At 50.2% G+C, this 16,314-nt stretch overlaps 1 long non-coding RNA gene across 1 annotated transcript; it reads right to left on the reverse strand.

The window, feature by feature from the left end:
- Positions 1–616: 616 nt before the first annotated feature.
- LOC142246527 (uncharacterized) lies at positions 617–15,142 on the reverse strand. The gene is made up of 4 exons (XR_012724900.1): positions 15,069–15,142; positions 5,603–5,669; positions 5,172–5,242; positions 617–2,493 (listed from the first exon to the last, which is right to left on the reverse strand). It is a non-coding gene; the product is annotated as an uncharacterized LOC142246527 (long non-coding RNA).
- Between the last annotated feature and the right edge of the window lie 1,172 nt (positions 15,143–16,314).

Genomic DNA, 16,314 nt, shown 5'->3' on the forward strand with positions numbered 1-16,314 from the left:
GGCTAGTGAGTGAGCAGGTAAGGATCACTAGTCCCACTGCTGTACTAAAACAACACACCAGGGAAGGAAGACAAACAGGGGAATCAACAAATTATAAACTCCACCTTCTTGGCTATAGTCAAGGTACCAGGACTGCAGCCTACACCACAATGGACAGAAAAGGTTCCAACAGCTCCTTCCACCTCCAGGCCAAAGTCTCAGACTGAGGATTCAGTATAATCGGCGCACTGTACAGCGGATAGAAGGTAAATATAGGGACTGGGAGTGGTCCCAAACTAGGAGCACCTGAAAAGGTAATAAGAAGGCTGCAGGCAAGGAAAACTCACATTAACCCCGAGGCTGCCAAAAGAAAGGAAAGACTAGATTTATATACAGGAAAGAGGAGAAAATAGCTCAGGCATGGCGAGTTGCTGGAAGAAAAGAAAAACATCGTCGGATTCAGTAGAACATCAGCATTTAGAAAGAGAATGGTCCCCTCTAAGGCCAAACTTACACTTGTTTATTTTTCCAAATTAGGGGACATTTTAGCTCCACCCCATTTCTTAAGGAAACCCCCCCAACCAACAGAGTACACCACCCCATGAGCAAATAAGCACAAACTACACATCTTTGGGGTTTAATTTAATAGTTATATATTCGATATCCAGAAAAAAAATGCCTAAAAATGTGACAGTAACAGTGGAGTATTGCTGAACTGTAAAATGTATTTATAGACTTGTTATATATTGATTACACTTAAAGCAGAGGGATACAGCGCCATAAAAGAGAGCAATAAAAATAATGATAACACTATCGTACAATTCTCACACATGGAAAAAGGAAATAACAGCTCAACAAAGTTGTTAGGGGTGCGTCAAAAAACAAGCATGCTGGCTAATAACAACCATCCGAATAATGAAAACAGCTTCAGGATCAATTTCATGCTAGATTTTTAGGTTATATGTCAGATATCAAAATTGTGCAAAATAACTTTTTTTTTTTTCCTTTTTTTTTGCAAAGATTTGGTAAAGTACTAATAATTCCTTTTCTAATTTCATTTCTGATGATCTGGACTTTTTTTTGGGCACAGTTCAAGATGTGGTTTGTGGATTTCTAATATATCGTTGTAGATATATAGACGACGTTTTATTTTTTCTTATTTCAGGTTTTAGCTCCAAAACCTGAAATGATTATATATATGGAGCCAAAATGTTTCTCCCTCTTTTATCCCAGCGAAGGCCCTTGATTGGTCCCATAAATGCCCTATCGCCACCACTGTTAACCCCAAAACCATGTTTGGAAGACTTTTTCCCACAGTCACACCTTTGGTCTCTACCCCCCACACCAACATTAAATACTTTTCCCCAAAATTTGGGGGGGATTTGAGCAATTGACACGCTTCCCTTAACTCTTAAGGCCCCGTTACACGCTACGATTTATCTGACGATCTCAGTAGCGATGTGACACGCCCAGATCGTAGTTACGATTTGCCGAGATCGCTCATAGGTCGTTTAGTAGCGGTCACACGTACACATCTCACAAATAATGCAACATCGTTCAGCGATATATTGTTTGACCAAGGCGGTCGTGTGGATGCCGTTTGTCGTTGGCAGGGTGTCACACGTAGCAATATGTCTGCTGAGTTCCAAACGTCGAACAATATTTTGAAACTAAACGACGTGTCAACGATCAACGATTTTCAATCTATTTGCGATCGTTCTGAGTCGCACGTAGTTGTCACACGCAACGACGTCGCTAACGAGGACGGATGTGCGTCACGGAAACCGTGACCCCGACGACATATCGTCCGATAAATTGTAGCGTGTAACGGGGCCTTAAGGCTCTATACTAATGGTTAGGTGAGACTCTAAACTCAAACCCATGTGAAGGTCTGAATATTTTTCAGTGAAGGAAATGATAAAAAAATAAAACGTCATCTATATATCTACAACGTTACATTAGAAAATCCACAAACCACATCCTGGACCTCGCACTCCTTCCTGCAAGATGTAAAGAATAACAACGGGGCACAGAAGTAGGAAGTCATATACATCAGTAGCCCTTATATCCCAATATACTGCATGGACAATGAACTAGACACTAGTAGTGGGGGAGGGGTGATGGGTGCAATAGGAAATAGGATTATGATCTTTTTCTTATGGGTTTAATATATACAAAGGAGGCACATAAAGAAAGGGGGAGTGAGGGAATGTTCAGGGTAAAGTGCATGTCGATAAGGTGCAGATTTGGGAAAGCCCGAGCTTCGTTCACCAGGAACTGGAGTTTAGTGGAGGAGCAGATCTATGTAAAAGTCATTGCACCTGGGCTCTTCTCAGTCACCGGTAGATATATCAGAATTGGAAGCTCAGACGATGTCATCACGTGGAGGGCCCGGGTAGATGCTGCCCAGTGGCACTCCGGCCCCACACAATTTCAGAATACAGATGCAACAGTTGTCTCCAGAATCTGTTTGTTCATCTTCCTCTCTAGCTTTTGTCGGACTCAAAATATTACCTAAAAGACAGAAAGAAGAGATCAGCGGCACCCTCCACGCCTCAAAACAGGCACTGTTACTAGTGTTAGCATGAGCTGCTCTGTGACTACCATATTATTCATTTTATAAGACGCACCGGATTATAAGACGCACTCCAAATTTAAAGATAAAAAAAGGTAAAAAAATGGGGTCCATCTTAAACCCCAGTGTTGTCTTACTGGAAGGGGGGGCATCAGTGGGGGTGGAGTGGAGTCACAGGAGGCAGAGGTAGTTCTGGTGAGGTCTTTGTTGGCAGCAGTGGGTCTGTGCTGGCAGTGGAAGCTGCAGTGGCTGTGTAGAGCAGGCTGGTGCGGCGAGTGTCCCAGATGCTCTGTCGACGGTCTGGGCTTCAAATGAAATGACACCTAGAGAGGCGCGTGCGCAGATGGAGCTCTCGGCTGAGACTCCGGGTGCCATCATTTGAAGCCGGAGCATCTGGGATACCCGCCGCACAGCCACCATAGCCGACACAGCTAGTCTGCCACCCCAAAAAACGAGGCAGCCAGCCTGCCGCCCGCTCAGAGAGGCAGCCACCCACCTGCACATAGAGGCAGCCGGCCCCCTGCACAGAGAGGCAACCGGCCGCCCGCACAGAGAGGCAACCGGCCGCCCGCACAGAGAGGCAACCGGCCGCCCGCACAGAGAGGCAACCGGCCGCCCGCACAGAGAGGCAACCGGCCGCCCGCACAGAGAGGCAACCGGCCGCCCGCACAGAGAGGCAACCGGCCGCCCGCACAGAGAGGCAACCGGCCGCCCGCACAGAGAGGCAACCGTCCGCCCGCACAGAGAGGCAACCGTCCGCCCGCACAGAGAGGCAACCGGCCGCCCGCACAGAGAGGCAACCGGCCGCCCGCACAGAGAGGCAACCGGCCGCCCGCACAGAGAGGCAACCGGCCGCCCGCACAGAGAGGCAACCGGCCGACCGCACAGAGAGGCAACCGGCCGCCCGCACAGAGAGCCCCCCGCGCCAATTCTCCACCTTCCAGTAAGCTATATTCGGATTTTAAGAGGCACCCATCATTTTTTGGGAGGAAAAGTGTATCTTATAAGCCGAAAAATACAGTACTTTATACACAAGTGACACCTAAAACAGTATTCAAAATTCTACTGGAGCGCAGTTAGCTCTCAGTATCCCAGGACCTTGCGTCTCCTACTGCCTCCTGCTGGATCAATGTCTGTACAGAATATGCTGTGGTGGATTGTGGGAAATGTAGCGTTTACACTAGTCAAGTGACCACACAGTACATGGTATGTTTCCCAGAATGCAATACGGTGTAATATCTGAAAAGCCATCAATGCTTAAAGGGAACCTGTGAGGCCCGATATGCCCTCTAACCTAGCAGCAGGGACATCTGAGGGGCAAAAATCCCAGCCTAACCCTCCCTGTCTGAGAATATTGTGTAAAAGCAATGTTTGAAAAAAAGATGTATAAGTTACGTTTTCCCTATGCTAATTGGCCTGTGACTAGTCGCATGGGCATGGTTTCACCCTGACTAGTCTGCCCTCTTTCCATATTATCATGCCCCTGTGGGGGTGATAACATGACTTCCATGAGCTAATGTCACTGTCGGCTCATGGAAATCTTGCGCATGTGCACGACTGTCACGTATATGTCTCTGCATGTAGAGACTTTTGACAGGATCTAGGCCAGAGTCTCTCTTTACCATCTGAGACTCCTCATATTAAATGTATTTGCATTTAATTTGGTGCTGAAAGAGTTAATGCCAGTTTTACTTTGCAGCAGCTTCTGACTCCAGGCCTCAGGTGTTTCGAGTTGGTGACCACTCCCTTCCGCTATATATAGTCATAGCTCCCAGTAGAGGGCACCGGTTATTCTGATTCATTCTTAAGCTAGGCCTCGAGGTGGAAGGAGCTGCTGGAGCCCTTGTTGTGGAAGCGGTTTAGGCTGCAGTCATGGTGTCTGACTGCAACCGTGAAGTTGGACTTTATCCTTTTGTTGTTTCCCCTGTCTGTCATACCTTCCCTTCATGTTGTATTAGTGCAGCGGTAGGACTAGCGATCCTCACCTGCCAGCTCACTAGCCAGGGTTATTACAGGGTCTCTAAAGGGTTCAGGTATCCTGCTCGGCAACAGATGTGGAACCTGTATAAGGACTGGGTGGGAGAGTAGGGTACAGTCACAGGTGAGTGCAGGAAGTGTCCCATCATCCTCCTCAGTAGCGCCAGGGCCCGCCGTTGTTAAAGTATCCTTGCTGTACCCCTTGTTGTGGGTCTCTTGCCCCACACCGGACCTTCCCCAAGTCCGTGAGTGACAGCATCTCATTCCGGCAGTGTTGCTTGTCCTCTGCAGCCGGGTGTACGCTTGTTGGTTCACAAGTGCACTGCGCATGATCCATTCCGACCATGCGCAGTGTGCCACTGAAGCGGACAAGCGTACACCCAGCTACAGAGGACAAGTGACGCTATGGGAATGAGACGCGCACATGCATGAGATATCATGTTATCACACCCACAGTGCAATCCCCGACTACAAGTTGAGAGTGGTATTGCAGCTCATTGTGTATAATGCAGGTCCGAGCGGGAGGAGCCTGGACCTGCGAGTCTGTCATGCTCCACCTCTTTATGATATACCACAGCCTATCAGTTTTGTACAAAGCGTTCCTTTAAATAATACTTATTATTGGAAATGTCGCACTCACCCAGATTTTTGCCGCATTTTCGTAAAAATTGAAAAGGCCTTGACGCGGAGATGACGGCGCCCATCGCGGATCTGCAGCACAAACAACAGAATAACAAACGCCTATTACAGCACGGATGTACCCAGGTGCGAAAACAAACTGCAACCACAGGACTTATTACTGTGCAGCCCCAGTGGGTGTACGGCTCCGATATAACTCGCCCTATAATTAACGGACACAGCGAGGATTCTGCAAATCCAGTCACTCATCCTATACGTGGAAAATTGCTCATAACAGGGAACGATAGACTACATTCACCTGTCTTACGGTTTCTACGTAGCCTGAATTGGCAGATAACAGAGAGCAATAGATTGCATTCAGCTGCAATGTGTAATCGCTGATGGATACAGTTACACATCATCACACAGAGGTAAACGATAAGCGGCACTCACCGGGGACAAGACAGGTCCTGCTATAGTCAGAGGTGATGTACTTTAAAGTCCCGGAGGCGAAAAGAGGCTGCAAGATCGAAAGCGAGAGGAAGTTTATAGAACAGCACACGTCAGAGTTAAAGGGCAGCAGACACAATGCGGATCACATCCCGCGGGCTGCACTGCAAATAAGTGAAAGTAAAATCTGGAGGACACCACTCATCTCATGCAATCTGTGGATCATTCACTCCTGTGTACACACAATAGGGAGCGGCGCTCACTACCAACACTCTAATGTACTGTCACTTTAATAAATCAAGATTAGGAGCACAAAAATACAGAAACTGGAGCAAAATACCTCCTGTGACGGGGTCCTTCTCCCATATCACACAATCAACAGAGCGAGAGATGAGCGAGCAATCAAAAGCATATTTATTCCATGCAATCCAGAATGTCCATCAAATAATCCACCACACAGAGGGTAAAATAATCCAATAATGGCATAAATGTCCCGGGGATGAGTCACAATCCTCCAGAAGTCCTTTTCCAGGCAAATTGGGGTGTCACAGTCTCTCTGGGGTGTCAGCTTCTACTCAAAGGATCAATCTTCGTCCTTCTCTCTTCTCCTGCTCAGCCAGACTGACAAATACCCCAGGTAAGCAGAGAGTTTATAGTAGGTGGATCCCAGGCCCCCTCCCCCAGATGTAGGGACAAGAACACTACAGGGGGTAATTACCTACAGACAATACAATGTACACACAAGCAATACAAATAATGGACAGTGAACCAAGCGTAAAATACGAACCTACACAGCATGATACATGTGCCGCGCCGTGCTCGGTGGCAGCCGAGCCGCTCAGGTCCGGACCTTCAGTGGGTGGCTTGAGGGTCTCCGGACCTGGGGGTCCTGCGGTCACTCCGATCAAAAAGGGGTTTGCGGCTTGGGAACGTAGGTGTACAGCCGGAGCCATGTTAAGTTTGTGACGCCACCCACGGAATGTGGTGAAGGTAGACACCACCGCTGCAGTTACGGGGCACCCGGGGGAGATGTTGCGCAGCAAGTTGTTAACCCCTCCGTGGGCAGGGATGGTGGCCCCAGGACCCGTTGGGAGAGTTGGGCGGTGCAGGGAGATTGGTGGCCGGAGGGCACTGATGTACTCACTATTAGTAAACACATGAGTCTCTGGTAAACCAAGGTGATGGTGGTCGGTGCCCGCAGCCGGCTGCAGTCTGGTCCCCCACCCAGTTGGTGGTCTCTTTCTTTCTCCCGCACCTGTTATGTGATGGTGGACTACCTGCGCTTGCAAATTCAGGAGTCCGCTCCCCGGCTTGTGGTTGCCTTAGGAGCCCTTTGCCCGCAGACGCTGGCCCGTGGGATCTCTCTGCCGTGGCGGTGGCTTTCTATCCCCCTCGTTAGGCTGTTGTCTTCAGTCAGGACTTTGGGTGGGACAGGACCTCTAGTCCTGACCGCAATCAGTTAATTAGCTAGCCCCCAGTAGCTTCTGGACCTAGCTTCAGGGTCTGAGTACCCCCCTTTGTGCTCCGGTTTCCGGATCGGTTCCCCGGGTCCGTACCGGCGGGCCACTACCTTGTCCTGGTCCACCTCAGTTCCACCGAGCCGTCTTCCCGGCTCCTTCGGACAGAGGCCTCCGTCTGCCTCGTAGCCAGCAGGAACAGGGCTCCTACCCTGGCACCGGTTCAGTTTGGGCCACTCTTGTGCTGGGGCTGCACACAGCTCCAGCCCACACACCTCTCCTCGTGCCCTCTAGACTTGAACTTCAGGACTAGACTAAACTTTCCTGCCCCAGGCTGTCTGAGACTCCTTGGTGGGCGTCTTCCAACCGCCTGGTTCCGCCCCCTGGTGTGTCCATCAAGCCCTGGGGGGGTGACTAGGGTTTTAAGTGTTTGGCTGCTGTCACCTTGTTAGGGGACTGGTGTAGTGCGGGGCCCTATCTGTGACTACCTAGCTGGCCAGGGCGTCACAATACATAGTACAACATATCCCACCTTCACAACCTCTCCCTCCTTCTGAATAAGTGAGTATGCCATAAGGTCTACAGACCTCTGGCCATGTCACTTTAAGTCCATGCTCAGTACAGCGGTAGGGTTGGAAGGACAAGCTTCCCTTTGTCGATTTGTGGGTGCAGGAAACACAGTTTGAGTGAAGGAGGACACATTGTAGATCTCCCACATCATTTCCTAGGAGAATATCTGCAGGCAGGCCGCTCATCACCCCAACCACACATTACTTGACCCCAAAGCCAAAGTCCAGATCTACAGTCACCTTTGGGATATTCCTCATTTGTCCTCCAGACAATTCAATAACAATCCCTGGTCAATGATGTATTGCCTCTGGCCGAACCACCCGGGGATCAGCTATTGTGAGAAACGCCCCGAAGTCACAAAATCCAATAACTCTCTGTCCATCCAGCACATCCTCCTGTAAGTACTTACTTTGATGGTAAGAGGAACTCGGGGCTGTGGCTCGCACCCCATAAACCCCTAGTGGTCGACCACGAGTGTCCGAGTCAGTGTGCATGCTGGAGAAGGCAGTAGGAGAACCTGGTGACAAAGGCCGGAGCCCATACACTCCAATAGGGGCATCTATGGTTCAGGGATCAGCAGTACACTCCGGTGGAGGTGGTTGTACTTCTTCCTCAGGCGGGATGGAATGCACAAGATGCACCGGACGAGGTGGAGGTGTGGCGCCCTGGACTAGCCAGGTAGCCACAGACAAAACACACACACACACCCCCCCCACCCCCCAGACAGTTACATTAGTCAAACAAAAACCCTTGTTGCCTCCCTCCAGGGTCTGATGTCCACACCAGGTGGGGCGGAGCCAGGCGGTTGGCCCCACCCACCGAGGAGTTCACAGGCCTGGTGGCGGGAAAAAAGACATTAGTTTTGGAGGTGAAAGTGAGAGGAGTAAAACGTCTGCGTGTGCCTGGGTAGGAGCCCAGGCACTGACAGCAAGGTTGGCAGACGGTGGTGGCCGTCTGCAGGAGTGACGGATCTCTGCGGAACCGTAGGACCGGGGTTGGGCGGCGGCCCACCAGTACTGAATCGGGGACCAGAGTGAAGTTAAGCACACAGGCAGGGCCATCGGACCCCGACCAGGCTTGGAGCCGCCGACAATAGTCAAATCCGAGTGTGACAGGAACCCCAGGGGTTTCCTAACTACCCAAGTCCCGTCAGAAGGCAACCATCCGCACCGTGAGGATATACAGCCACCGCCACAGGCTAGAGATCCAAGGGCCAGTGCCTGCAGGCAAAACGGGCTCCTCCGGCACCTATACGCCAGGGAGCGGACAACCGTTGGGAAGCCATCGGAGTCAACACAATACACAAAAGGTGCAGGGAAAGATAGCCACCATCACCTGTCCAGGGAGACACACTGCAGTCGGCTGGGGGACCCGTCCATCCAGCCGTTTGGTTTACCGGAGCCTTCGTGCATCTGTTGCTGAGTGAGTACACCAGTGCCATCCGGCACCGCGCCGCGCTGTCCCTGCAACCCTGCACCTCACCAAACCTGCCTCCCCGTCACACCACCGGGCCCCGGGACCACCAACCCCTAACCACGGAGGGGGAGAACAATATCCCAGCTGCTCCCTACCATCGCTCCCGGGATCCCCGTCACCAGCAGCGGTGGTGCCCATCTTCACCACATTAAAAAAAAGGAAGGCATACACCTAAAAATACTTTATTTGAAATAAATTAAAAAAAAAAACAACCTCTTTCACCACTTTATTCAAGACCCCAAATACCCTTCCATGTCCGACGTAATCCACAGAGGTCCCTCGTCGCTGTCAGATCTGCTACATCGGAAACTGACAGAGAGCGGTCACAGACCATGACCGCTCTCTGTAAGCTCCCCGCAGCGACTGACGTGAGTCTCGCTATCAGCGATGACATCACTCAGGTTACCCGCGGCCACAGATCTAAGCGGGAGGACTTCTGCTGTGGCCGCGGGTAACCTCAGTGACAGCACCGCTGATAGCACGGCTCACTGCGGTCACTCAGGGGATTTGCAGTCATCGGTGAGACCTTCACCGGTGACCGAAAATCAGGGGTCATGCCACACAGACAGAGCTGCGGGATGACAATGAAGTCGGGAGACGTTCATCCGACTTCATTCTGATCGCGCGGCTCTGTCTGTGTCTGCTGTCAGCGGCCATTCAGCTCTGCTACATCGCTCTGTCTGTGTCTGCTGTCAGCGGCCATGTAGCAGAGCTGAATGGCAGATGACAGTTGCTGAGAAAAAAAAAGGATCACACACGGATCACACACGCATTATACAAGCTCTGCTAGCCTGGAAACAATTAAAAAAAAGCATCGCACTTGCATTACACACTGACCTAACGTGAACTAAATTCAGCCGAGTTTTTGTCATGCAAGTCGGACCGATTTTACAAGCATAAATGTGTTTCCAGACTTAGACTGGATGCGGTCCAGTTTCTGTACTCTCCATTAGGCTGCGCTCTGTTGATCCCACTGCTACCACCAGTTGTGACGGGGTCCTTCTCCCATATCACACAATCAACAGAGCAAGAGATGAGTGAGCAATCCAAAGCATATTTATTCCATGCAACCCAGAATGTCCATCAAATAATCCACCACACAGAGGGTAAAATAGTCCAATAATGGCATAAATGTCCCGGGGATGAGTCACAATCCTCCAGAAGTCCTTTTCCAGGCAAATCGGGGTGTCTCAGTCTCTCTGGGGTGTCAGCTTCTACTCAGAGGATCAATCTTCGTCCTTCTCTCTTCTCCTGCTCATCCAGACTGACAAATTCCCCAGGTAAGCAGAGAGTTTATAGTAGGTGGATCCCAGGCCCCCTCCCCCAGACGTAGGGACAGGAACACTACAGGGGGTAATCACCTGCAAACAATACAATGTACACACAAGCAATACAAATAATGGACAGTGAACCAAGCTTAAAATATGAACAGACATGATACACAGTACACCATATCCCACCATCACACCCCCCATCCCCCACCCTGATGGGGAAGAATTACCGGACAATCAATGTCCCTAAATGATCACTGCTCTGTCTTGTAGCTGAGAGGTGACAGCAGCACAGTACAGAGCACACTCATCCTATACCTGAGAGGTGACAGCAGCACAGTACAGAGCACACTCATCCTATACCCGAGAGGTGACAGCAGCACAGTACAGAGCACACTCATCCTATACCTGAGAGGTGACAGCAGCACAGTACAGAACACACTCATCCTATACCTGAGAGATGAGAGCAGCACAGAACACACTCATCCTATAGCTGAGAGATGACAGCAGCACAGTACAGAACACACTCATCCTATACCTGAGAGGTGACAGCAGCACAGTACAGAGCACACTCATCCTATAGCTGAGAGATGACAGCAGCACAGTACAGAGCACACTCATCCTATACCTGAGAGGTGACAGCAGCACAGTACAGAGCACACTCATCCTATACCTGAGAGGTGACAGCAGCACAGTACAGAACACACTCATCCTATACCTGAGAGGTGACAGCAGCACAGTACAGAGCACACTCATCCTATACCTGAGAGATGAGAGCAGCACAGTACAGAACACACTCATCCTATACCTGAGAGGTGACAGCAGCACAGTACAGAACACACTCATCCTATACCTGAGAGGTGACAGCAGCACAGTACAGAGCACACTCATCCTATATCTGAGAGGTGACAGCAGCACAGTACAGAGCACACTCATCCTATATCTGAGAGGTGACAGCAGCACAGTACAGAACACACTCATCCTATACCTGAGAGGTGACAGCAGCACAGTACAGAACACACTCATCCTATACCTGAGAGGTGACAGCAGCACAGTACAGAGCACACTCATCCTATACCTGAGAGGTGACAGCAGCACAGTACAGAGCACACTCATCCTATACCTGAGAGGTGACAGCAGCACAGTACAGAGCAGACTCATTCTATACCTGAGAGGTGACAGCAGCACAGTACAGAGCATACTCATCCTATACCTGAGAGGTGACAGCAGCACAGTACAGAGCACGCTCATCCTATACCTGAGAGGTGACAGCAGCACAGTACAGAACACACTCATCCTATACCTGAGAGGTGACAGCAGCACAGTACAGAGCACACTCATCCTATACCTGAGAGGTGACAGCAGCACAGTACAGAACACGCTCATCCTATACCTGAGAGGTGACAGCAGCACAGTACAGAACACGCTCACCCTATACCTGAGAGGTGACAGCAGCACAGTACAGAGCACACTCATCCTATACCTGAGAGGTGACAGCAGCACAGTACAAAGCACACTCATCCTATACCTGAGAGGTGACAGCAGCACAGTACAGAGCACACTCATCCTATACCTGAGAGGTGACAGCAGCACAGTACAGAACACACTCATCCTATACCTGAGAGGTGACAGCAGCACAGTACAGAACACACTCATCCTATACCTGAGAGGTGACAGCAGCACAGTACAGAACACACTCATCCTATACCTGAGAGGTGACAGCAGCACAGTACAGAACACACTCATCCTATACCTGAGAGGTGACAGCAGCACAGTACAGAGCACACTCATCCTATACCTGAGAGGTGACAGCAGCACAGTACAGAGCACACTCATCCTATACCTGAGAGGTGACAGCAGCACAGTACAGAGCACGCTCATCCTATACCTGAGAGGTGACAGCAGCACAGTACAGAGCACGCTCATCCTATACCTGAGAGGTGACAGCAGCACAGTACAGAGCACGCTCATCCTATACCTGAGAGGTGACAGCAGCACAGTACAGAACACGCTCATCCTATACCTGAGAGGTGACAGCAGCACAGTACAGAACACGCTCATCCTATACCTGAGAGGTGACAGCAGCACAGTACAGAGCACACTCATCCTATACCTGAGAGGTGACAGCAGCACAATACAGAGCACACTCATCCTATACCTGAGAGGTGACAGCAGCACAGTACAGAACACACTCATCCTATACCTGAGAGGTGACAGCAGCACAGTACAGAACACACTCATCCTATACCTGAGAGGTGACAGCAGCACAGTACAGAGCACACTCATCCTATACCTGAGAGGTGACAGCAGCACAGTACAGAGCACACTCATCCTATACCTGAGAGGTGACAGCAGCACAGTACAGAGCACAGTCATCCTATACCTGAGAGGTGACAGCAGCACAGTACAGAACACACTCATCCTATACCTGAGAGGTGACAGCAGCACAGTACAGAGCACACTCACCCTATAGCTGAGAGGTGACAGCAGCACAGTACAGAGCACAGTCATCCTATACCTGAGAGGTGACAGCAGCACAGTACAGAACACACTCATCCTATACCTGAGAGGTGACAGCAGCACAGTACAGAGCACACTCATCCTATACCTGAGAGGTGACAGCAGCACAGTACAGGGCACACTCATCCTATACCTGAGAGGTGACAGCAGCACAGTACAGGGTACACTCATCCTATACCTGAGAGGTGACAGCAGCACAGTACAGAACACACTCATCCTATACCTGAGAGGTGACAGCAGCACAGTACAGAACACACTCATCCTATACCTGAGAGGTGACAGCAGCACAGTACAGGGTACACTCATCCTATACCTGAGAGGTGACAGCAGCACAGTACAGAACACGCTCATCCTATACCTGAGAGGTGACAGCAGCACAGTACAGAACACGCTCATCCTATACCTGAGAGGTGACAGCAGCACAGTACAGAACACGCTCATCCTATACCTGAGAGGTGACAGCAGCACAGTACAGAGCACACTCATCCTATACCTGAGAGGTGACAGCAGCACAATACAGAGCACACTCATCCTATACCTGAGAGGTGACAGCAGCACAGTACAGAACACACTCATCCTATACCTGAGAGGTGACAGCAGCACAGTACAGAACACACTCATCCTATACCTGAGAGGTGACAGCAGCACAGTACAGAGCACACTCATCCTATACCTGAGAGGTGACAGCAGCACAGTACAGAGCACACTCATCCTATACCTGAGAGGTGACAGCAGCACAGTACAGAGCACAGTCATCCTATACCTGAGAGGTGACAGCAGCACAGTACAGAACACACTCATCCTATACCTGAGAGGTGACAGCAGCACAGTACAGAGCACACTCACCCTATAGCTGAGAGGTGACAGCAGCACAGTACAGAGCACAGTCATCCTATACCTGAGAGGTGACAGCAGCACAGTACAGAACACACTCATCCTATACCTGAGAGGTGACAGCAGCACAGTACAGAGCACACTCATCCTATACCTGAGAGGTGACAGCAGCACAGTACAGGGCACACTCATCCTATACCTGAGAGGTGACAGCAGCACAGTACAGGGTACACTCATCCTATACCTGAGAGGTGACAGCAGCACAGTACAGAACACACTCATCCTATACCTGAGAGGTGACAGCAGCACAGTACAGAACACACTCATCCTATACCTGAGAGGTGACAGCAGCACAGTACAGAGCACACTCATCCTATACCTGAGAGGCGACAGCAGCACAGTACAGAGCACACTCATCCTATACCTGAGAGGCGACAGCAGCACAGTACAGAGCACACTCATTCTATACCTGAGAGGTGACAGCAGCACAGTACAGAGCACACTCATCCTATACCTGAGAGGTGACAGCAGCACAGTACAGAGCACACTCATCCTATACCTGAGAGGCGACAGCAGCACAGTACAGAGCACACTCATTCTATACCTGAGAGGCGACAGCAGCACAGTACAGAACACACTCATCCTATACCTGAGAGGTGACAGCAGCACAGTACAGAGCACACTCATCCTATACCTGAGAGGTGACAGCAGCACAGTACAGAGCACACTCATCCTATACCTGAGAGGTGACAGCAGCACAGTACAGAGCACACTCATCCTATACCTGAGAGGTGACAGCAGCACAGTACAGAGCACACTCATCCTATACCTGAGAGGTGACAGCAACACAGTACAGAGCACACTCATCCTATACCTGAGAGGTGACAGCAGCACAGTACAGAGCACACTCATCCTATACCTGAGAGGTGACGGCAGCACAGTACAGAACACGCTCACCCTATACCTGAGAGGTGACAGCAGCACAGTACAGAACACGCTCACCCTATACCTGAGAGGTGACAGCAGCACAGTACAGAACACACTCACCTATACCTGAGAGGTGACAGCAGCACAGTACAGAGCACACTCATCCTATACCTGAGAGGTGACAGCAGCACAGTACAGAGCACAGTCATCCTATACCTGAGAGGCGACAGCAGCACAGTACAGAGCACACTCATCCTGTACCCAAGAGGTGAGGGCAGAGCAATGTAATGCCCACACATCTTTCATAGAGGCGACAGCGGCCCAGATAAGTGCACGCTCATCCATGACACCTGTGATCAGCAGAGCTGTGCACACTCATACACCTCAGACTTATAGTCCTATAGTTCTGCTCACCCAGCTGACCGCAGATAATCCGGCTGCAGGATATCACCCCAGCATGTACTGTACACACCTCTGCGGCCGCGCTCTGTTACCTATTCCTAATTTATCATCTACTCATTGCACTTTAACAGAGAAGACAGTGCCCCTCCACCCCGTCAGGCCGGGAACATCCTCTGTGTGTTTACCAATACCACGCTTCACGTGTCACCGCCATATACCGCACTGTATCTATACCGCCATAAAATACATATTCCCAGAATAGCACCAGGTCAACATATAAAAGGGACACTTGTGCGTGTTAACCCTTTGATGCTCAGATGTAGCAGAGTCCAGTTTATTATTTCTACATTGTGATAGCCATCAATGCAGGGATTTTTAATAGATGTCACCTGCAGTCCTATGTAACACCACAGATAACACAGCGATATCTCTGAGTACAGATAATGTAGTAGATGTCACCTGCAGTCCTATGTAACATCACAGATAACACAGTGATATCTCTGAGTACAGATAATGTAGTAGATGTCACCTGCAGTCCTATGTAACACCACAGATAACACAGTGATATCTCTGAGTGCAGATAATGTAGTAGATGTCACCTGCAGTCCTATGTAACACGGTATATAGAGCATTGTAATATTGGCAATTTATGGTGCATTACAAACTCAGCTCTGCTACATCTGTTGGAGTTATATGTGAACCACCAAAATACACTTAAGAAAAAAGTTGTGGTTACGACAAGTTAATTTCCGTTTTCTCATTCCGCTCATTGGCAGAGGTGATATCCGTTCCCCCGTTGTATAACGTCTTCCCCCGCCATGCCCGTCTGCCTTTTACTATTGTGTTCAGAGCGGTCGGTGGTGCAGATCTCACTGATACCAGTGCGTCCCGTAATAGGAGCCTCCGGGGTTACAAGTCCGATCTGACATTTTTTTTCTTCCTCCTGAATTGAATCTTCCCCATCACCTGTGAGTGATATTATTAAGAAGTGGAAGAAACCGCAGCAGCTCAGCCACGAAGAGAAGACCCCATAATGTTATATAGCGGGGGGCCGAGTGCTGAGGAGCAGCCATACATCACCAAGCACAATGCCGAGCCATACATCACCAAGCACAATGCCGAGCCGTACATCACCAAGCACAATGCCGAGCCGTACATCACCAAGCACAATGCCGAGCCGTACATCACCAAGCACAATGCCGAGCCGTACATCACCAAGCACAATGCCGAGCCATACATCACCAAGCACAATGCCGAG

Source organism: Anomaloglossus baeobatrachus, chromosome 7 (genome assembly GCF_048569485.1).
Source record: "Anomaloglossus baeobatrachus isolate aAnoBae1 chromosome 7, aAnoBae1.hap1, whole genome shotgun sequence".
NCBI lineage: Eukaryota > Metazoa > Chordata > Amphibia > Anura > Aromobatidae > Anomaloglossus > Anomaloglossus baeobatrachus.